Below are 8,662 nucleotides of genomic sequence, written 5' to 3' on the forward strand. Positions count from 1 at the left end.
CTACCAGAAACTGCATAAGAGCCTGCATAACTTATGCAGTTTCATAGAAGACTCCAAAGCTTGAAAAACCCACACGACCAACCCGCATAACTTATGCAACATCACAGGGAGCACGTGGAACAACTAATTTTGCATGGAACCTACATAAGAAACTTGCACAACTTGTGCAACTCTTCTTATGAGCTGGCAAAAAGATTCTCTCACGTGAACTTCACCTCAAACACACCATTTTAGGGCTACTTGTCAAAAGAATATAAATATGTGCTTATCTCATTTTGAAAGGGGAGGAGGGAAAAAAAGGAAGAAAGAGCAGCAGCAGAGGAATGGTAAAAAAAACTGAGCAGTGGAAACGTCACTTCTCATTTTCTGAACCAGATTTGGAGCTTTATTCTTTTCTTAACTATTTTCTACCTTTCTTGTATTGGGTTTCTTAGTTATTAGCATAGAATCAAGTTTTATTTCCATATTTACTCAGAATTTCTTGTAATTATTATGGATAGTGAGTAGTTTTCATAGATTCTAGAGTTTGGATGTAATATTTGAGATATTTTGTGGATTTTTTATTGGGTAATCCATATTTTGTGATTTTTATAAGGTTTTATCCATTTCTTGTGTGCTTAATGACATGCTTAGTGTAGGATCCCATTAAGTATTATTCTTAATCTATGGTTGAAGCACCGAAAGGAGAAAACCCTGTGATAGATAATAAAAAAATTAGACTTAATTAACTTAGATATAGAAATAGACCAAGGATTAAGAGGATTTACAGATTAATTAAGGAACCTAATGGGTCTTGATTAATTTTAACTCCACAAAAGTAGGATTAAGTTAATTAAGGTGCTCTTTATCTCACTCGAAAGGGTATTCAAAGGATTTAAGAATTAATCTCCTTAAAACCCATAATTTTCTTAAGATTGTATAACCATTTTAAAAATCCTAAAATAGCTTGAATATGAATTCCCAAACTCCGGAATCGCCCTTTTATCATTGTTAATTTTTAATCAAATTTAATTGCTCGTCATTTTAATTCTTGCCATATTTCAATTTACTCATTTTACTTTGCTTTTAATTTAGTTGAATCTTTATATTGGTAATTAGATTGTTAATTTTGCATATATAAATTTCTTACGTCAAATTCTATCAATCTATCACTTGAATTTCAAAATTAGCTTGAATTAATCAATTTTTATATAAAAAATTCAATCATTAACACAACTTTTCAAGAGAATGATATATTTTCTATACTACTTGTACGACCTGTGCACTTGTGGTTGGGACACACCAAGTTTTTGGCGCCTTTACCAGGGAGTTGTTTGTTTAAGATTGAATTCTTGATTGTTTTAGTTGTTTATAGTTTTTATCTTTGTTATCTTTTCATTTTGTGTTTGTTTATTCTTTTTAGGCACTCTTAATCTTTTATGAGAAGAGCTAGAAGCATAAGTGACACATCCTTATTGTTTAATCCTAAAATTGAGAAGTTTTGTAGAGCCAACAAGAAAGAAACCAGAAAAAGGAAAGAAGCCTTGAGAGCAACTAAAATTGAAGTAGAAATGGCTGATGAGAGAATTAGAATTGGTGGTGGTAATGCTGGAAATGATCGAAATAATGAAAATGCAGCTCATGGTGAAGAAGTTATAAATGCTAATGTGCCTAGGGGAAGTATGATGGATCATGCATTCCCTCGTTTTGATGTTTTGAGAGAGAGTATAGCAAGACCAAGAATTGATGCAAATAGCTGCAAGGTGGATTTTGGAGTAATTCAAATGATTCAAAATTTCGAATTTGGGGGACATCCCTCAAAAAACCCACATACACATCTTAAGAAGTTTGCTATGATTTGTGATATGCAAAAACAACCTGGAGTATCTGATGATGCAGCAAGATTGAAGCTATTCCCATTCTCTTTGAAGGATAGAGCATTGGATTGGCTTGATTCTTTACCTCACAACTCTATTACAAATTGGGAGCAACTCACTGATGCATTTCTTGCACAATATTTTTCACCTGGAAAAACTCAAGAATTGACGAATCGGATGATAGCTTTCAGACCAAAAGAAGATGAAACTCTTTATGAATCATGGATGAGATGGAAGGTGTTAGAAAGACAATGTCCACATCATGCCATTCCAAAATGGATGATAAACCAGAATTTTTACACCAATGTTACTCCTATAATTAGAGGGATTATTGATGCTCAAACAGGAGGAGAATTTATTATGAAGTAAGAAGATGAAGCTTATGAGCTGTCCGAGAAAATTGCAAAGAATACTCATCTTTGGAGTACTCCAAGAAGACAAGCTCCAACTCAAAAGAGGTAAGCTGCTGGAATGTATGACCTTGATCCATTCAACATGATTAATGCAAAGTTTGATGCACTTACAAATGTTTTGGCAAAGAAGATGGAAGATTTAAGTATGTTGGTTAGTTCATCATCATCATCTGGAAGTTCACAACAAGTTGCTTACGCAGAAGGAACTACCAACTGTGGAGTAGAATATGGAGAGCAGGTAGCATATGTTGGTAATTATGGAAACAAACAGATGGGGAATCCTTACTCTCAAACGTATAATCTAGCTTGGAGGAATCATCCCAACTTTTCATGGGAGAATCAGCAAAATCAAGTCCCAAATCAGAATCTTCAATCACAACAGTAACAAGGAATTCCATATCAGCAAAATAGGCATTCAGTGCCTAATTTTCAGCAGAGAAACATGAGTCCTCCACCAAAACAACAAGAGTAAGATTCCACCACATAAGCTTTATTATAACAGATTCTTGCTAACAAAACTAAGCATGATAAAGAGATGAGAGAGATGAAAGCGAGGCTAAAACAGATGCAAATACATAACAGAATGCTGGAAAACCAGATTGCACAATAAGCATCTTCCTCAAGTGTCAAATCTTTTGGAAAACTTCCAAGTCAGCCAGATAACTAGATTGCACAACCAAATTTACTGGGATTTCTTTTCTGCTGAAACTTGCATAAGAGCATACATGACTTCTGTACTCTTACACAACTAACTTTTCAGAAATTCCCATTCTTGTCGAAACTTGTATAAGCGCCTGCATAAGTTATGCACATCCATTTTCCCCTTATGCAGAAATTCGTATGTCTTGTGCAAATCAAAATTTTCACACACCCAATTTCCTACCTTCCACTTCCCATAATTACTGTTCACAACCACCCTCCCTCCCACTTTTCTCGGCATCACTTCTTCATTTCCCTATCTTTCACCGACCAAAACCCTAATTTCTCCTCTATTTCTTTTATTTTCTTCTTCCCTCCTCCATTCCTATCATCATCGACCACTACCATGGAAACTTCTCCCCCTTCCCCTCAAGGTTCTCCTCTCTAAGTCACTCCCCTTGCCATTTAAGCCCCAAATCCCTATTCCCCTCCACCATAAACCTCTCCACCTCCTCAACCATCTACCTATAAAAGGAGAATCCGGTCTAAGAAAACCCGACCCATGGCATCTGTGCCACCTTTCGCAAAATGCAAGGACCCACCTGCTACTCCTCCTTCTGAGCTTACACCAAAAAACCCTAGGACTATGACTTCCAAATGACAAGGGACTAGTGCTTCTGCCTCTACCCCACAAGCCAAATCTCCCTCCTATAGCAAAAAGCAATCCTCATCCGCTGCAACACAGGTATCCAAATTACCTTGGCCTCTTCTTTATGTAACCCATAAGGCAACTTTTAAGTGGCTAAAGGACAGAAAAGTGCAACCCACTAGGTACATTTCTGCAGATGCCCTCCAATCTGTTGGTTTATTTGATAGTATTGTTGCCTACCTTGATGGTCTAAGTTGGATGGAATTTGTGCATAAATAGGAGTCAGTTTATCCAGCCCTAGTTTTGAAATTTATATCCTCATTTTCTACTACCTTGAAATTGCATGAGATGGATTATAAGCCAATTATGAAATTTGGGTGCTTAGGGCAGGATAGGGAGTTATCATTGGACCAATTCCATACTATCTTTCGGTTTGCTATTGATGGATTATTTAGGGTACCATATATAGGCATAGAGGTAGCAGATAAAGGAGTTTGGAATGCTATTCAATTTTAGAGAGATATTACAAACCAATCTCAGGGCTTTCATGCTGGCAGATCCAAGACCTCCCAAATAATAGACCCAGCACTTAGATTAATCCATAGGCTTATTACTGGCACAATTTTGGGCCGAGGGACTAGCTCTGGTGCTGTTGGAAAATCTGACCTATTCATGCTTTGGCGTGCTTTTCATAAAGTCAAAATATCTCCTGGTTACTTCTTTTGTGAACATGTGTTGCACACTGCTACCAAATCCATAGGTGATATAGTCATAGATGGGCTCATAACTGTTATAGCTAAGCATTTTGGCTTTGATCCGAAAGAGCATCCTTTACCAGTACTTTCAGACACTCTATATTTTGATACTCCTCACTTATACAAGACTGGATTCAATTTGCCACCATCTGACACTGCACAACCAGTAATACATACAAGACTACCTGCACAACCAGAGGCACAATCTACACCACTACCCAACAACCTTTATGTCAACCTATACAACTCGATCTGCACATGATACCCAAAGAAAGATCTGCACAGCCAACACCCTTTGCAGCTGGACCCTCTTCCTCCACAGCACCTCCTACCTTTAACACTAAAGCCTTATTCACTTATCTTGAGAAGCTTAGTGATGATATATATTTTGTGGATAGAAAGCTTGAATCTGGTCTTGATACCCTTTAGGATCGTCATGATCATCTCTTTGATCTTATTATGGAGACCAGAGACAAGCCGAAAGAGTTAAAAGATATGATGAAGCAGCTTATGGATTTTCTGGTATGCCACCTCCACGTCCACTTCCATCACCTCCTCTAGAGCCACCCCTTGAGCAGCAGCCAGCTCCATCCAGTCCTCTAGCAGCACCTTTGGACAAGGGCAAAGCCATGGAAATAGATTAATTTTTATTTTGCTCTTGTTCAACTTCTTGGAGCTTTTATTTTTAAATATGCTAGAAAAATTTTAGTTTGTTTTGAATTCTATTTTCTTAAAATACAATTGGATGGCTATTCCATTGGTTTTTCATTGCTTCTATTTGCCTTTGCTGCTCCTTTATGCATACTTGTCAATAGATTGTATATACATTTACATACCTATGTAGTTTTTTTCAAGTTTTTCCTTGATATATCATTATGTCATAGCTTATTCAAGATATCGCACAAAGTATGAAACCGCTTGTGTACCGCTTAACTTAAATTTCTCCTTATGCAACTGTTCTGCAAAGCATTTATTCTGCATAACTTGTGTAGCTTCCTTATGCATCATCATCATCTTTTCTCTTCACATTTTAGATGTTAAATTACTGCTCTATGTCAGGTACCTCATTCTCTTTGCTTTTAAATTTAACAATTCCTGGTTATTCCTTTTTGCTTTTAATTTTCCTGCTGCACTACCTTAGACATTGAGGACAATGTCCAATTTTGAGTTTGGGAGTGTACATTTTGATTTTTGCTAAATTTTTCACATTTTGAGTACAAGAATATCTCATCCCACTCCATTTATATATATATATATATATATATATATATATATATATATATATATATATATATATATATATATTGTAAATATTTTGCATACATATTACACATACATACATATATAGCACATTCACATACACTGTAACGATCGGACTCCAACTGCTAAAGGAATTGTCCGCTTTGGCCATAGGCCTCACGGTTTTGTCCTATAGGTTGGATGGAGAACTTCCCAGGAGGTCACCCATCCTAGGATTTCTCTCAAGTGAGCACACTTAATCCTGGAGTTCTTCCAACTCTCCAGGCCATTCCACTAAAAGGCGCCTCTAGTGATTAGTTCCCCCATTTTATATATCATTACTTTTTGAACCCAAGACCATCTCCGTGCTTTGTCGATGTGAGATTTGCCTAAGGGACCTTTCTCCCCCCCTTTTGGGACTCAGCGTCCTCACTGAGGTTTGCCCCACCATCGCCCAAGAGGACACGCGAGTGGCTCTGATACCAATTGTAAGATTCATTATCATTGCCCGAGTAACCCATACTAGTCAACTGGACTGGATAAACGGGTAAACTGACACTGGATACTAAGTACCTCGGACCATCACACCATTGGTCACATTGTGTCTCCCGGTGTGCAACAGAATAGCTAATAAGCTGTAATAATTATCAGGGATAAAATTCAAGTATAATAACTCAATTAACATAGCCAAAGGCTATTTTATCACAGAATGGCACGTGAGGCCATAAAACACAGAATGACATGAAGCCATATGCAGTACTGCTAACAGAACCCTATTGGCATGCCAATCTATCCAAACCAATCTTGTTAGGTATACTAGGGCATGTTACACTCTTAAATTGTATAATTCTTGAAATTTAAGTTTAGGTGTTACTATTTATTCTATTAGTCAACAAAAATGTTGACTTTTGCATAGATAATAGGTACATTGGTTTTAATACTCCCAACATACCTCATTTTGCATTCTAAAATTGTTGGTATTGGTTGCCAATACCATTTCTAAGTTTAATGTTAATTGTTTAAAATTTTCAGATTTCAAGCTTTGTATTTACTGTTCCATTAGTCATTTTTGCAGTGGGAATTTGGCAAAGTTGTCAACATGAAAGTTGTTCCTTATTGTGTCTAGTCTTTTTTTTTTTTTGAATCATTCCATTTGGAGTTTTGTAGCTCAAGTTATGGCCTAAATACTATGACTGGCCGGATTGCCAACTTTCCAGATTTTCTGGACTGACCAAATCTATAGTGTTTTGTGCAGTGACTGCAGGTCACCTTTTGAACATGTTATGGTCAAAATTTGGGTTAGGTTTCTTCATGAAAGTTGTAGGTATATGTCTCAACTATTTTTTGGTAAAATTTCAGGTCAATTGGATCTTTTTACACTGAGTTATGACCAAATAAATAAATACTATTTATTTGGTCATTTTGCCTAGGCAGAATGCAGGTCACCCGAATTAGGACAATCTTTAGGTCAACTTGGTTTGGTTTTCTGGGCATGGTTTCTTCACCAAAGTTGTGTCATTATGTGTCTAGTTTCATGTTCAATTGGCCTTGCACCAATTGAACATCTACAACTCCAGTTATTGCTGCCCAAACCTGCTGGACTTATGCCCAGTCCTGCAGGTCACCAAGGGAAGCCACACTAACTTCAATTCCCACTAAACAAACCACTTCATTTCTTATTCACAAACAGCCCAATGATCAGTAATTAACCATGAAAACTCTCTTTCACCAAATATATGAACAAAGTCTCAATTTGGGTCTAAACCCTAACTCCACCATTCTAGATTGTTGCATTCACTTGCACTTCACCTTCCTAATCAATATATTAGTATTAAGAGCAGCCACAATATCATTTTAATTCTAAGAAATCTTCAAAACTCAACCAAGTTCAAGGCTGCCAAAAATTTAGGATGGGCATACACATGATGTTTAACAAGTTTCTTTATAAATTTACACTCAATTATACTCCTTCAACATGAATTGAAAGAGAATAGGTAATTAAAGATTCTAACCTCTAAGGGAGTGAATTTCAATCTTGCAAGAACTCATCCTTTCTCCTTCTTTTTGCTCCCAAAAGCTTTACTAGGATGAAAGAACAAGATTTTGTGTTGGGTACTTAGGCTTTAATGGGTGAAAAACCAAAGAAATCAAGCTTTGGTAAGCTTGACAATGGTGGACAAGGGAAGAGAGGGTTTCGGCTTGGAGAAGATGAAAGGAGCTTTTGATTTTTTTTCTTTCCTTTTTCTTCTCATTAAGTCTTTTTAAATAAATTTGTGCCATGTGTCAACATTTGATTAGGTGGGAGGATTATAATGACATCATTATGATGTCATAAGTCCAATTTCTCTCATTTTCCATCCTTTTCTTGCCTATTTAATTTCAATTAAATTTTTAACAATATTTATTCATATTTTATGTCATATAAATTATTTATTTAACTGGACAAGTTGGCAAAAAATCATCTCTGAAGGCGAAATGACCAAAATGTCTTCCGTTTGGCTTAACGAGCCAAAATTATCTGTAGCGATTGAAAAAATTTTCTAAGCATTTTCTTGGCATTCTAATGCCTTAGAAACCTCAATGACCCTTCTCTGGAGTCTCAAAAATTATTTTATGAATTTTTCCCTGGTTTAGGGTTGTTAACGACCTTCACCGTCACTTCCCCTTCGGGTTACTCATCACTGGGGTTTCGGCTCGTTTAACCTTAGTGCATTTAATTCCTAAAAATTTTTCTTGATTTTATGAGCATTATTTGGTTTCTTTATAACTCTCCACTCTAGTCTAATTATAATTTCAAACATTCTAGCTGCCTGGACCGACATTGGTCACCAGAACAGTAGACTGTACGGACTAGCTAAAGTGAAGATGTTACATACACATTATACATCACTTTGAAATAGTACATATTGCATACAAATATATTTCTTCCATTTAGTTAATGCATTGCTCATTTTTAGGAATCATGCATTCATGAAATAAAATCTTTTGCCAGATCCCTTGAGTAATGAGAAGTTGCTTATGAGAGTGATTCGACTTACCTTTAGTTGGGTTTGTGGATTGAAAGTTTTCCTAAGAGGTGCAAAGTTTTGAAGTGTGCATCCTTTGCCTATG

General features: G+C 36.4%; 1 non-coding gene across 1 annotated transcript; it reads right to left on the reverse strand.

Moving 5' to 3' along the window:
* Positions 1-2,018: 2,018 nt before the first annotated feature.
* LOC131174306 (small nucleolar RNA R71) lies at positions 2,019-2,125 on the reverse strand. The gene has a single exon (XR_009144554.1). It is a non-coding gene; the product is annotated as a small nucleolar RNA R71 (small nucleolar RNA).
* Positions 2,126-8,662: the final 6,537 nt, after the last annotated feature.

Source organism: Hevea brasiliensis, chromosome 15, assembly GCF_030052815.1.
Source record: "Hevea brasiliensis isolate MT/VB/25A 57/8 chromosome 15, ASM3005281v1, whole genome shotgun sequence".
In the NCBI taxonomy this organism is placed as follows: Eukaryota; Viridiplantae; Streptophyta; class Magnoliopsida; order Malpighiales; family Euphorbiaceae; genus Hevea; species Hevea brasiliensis.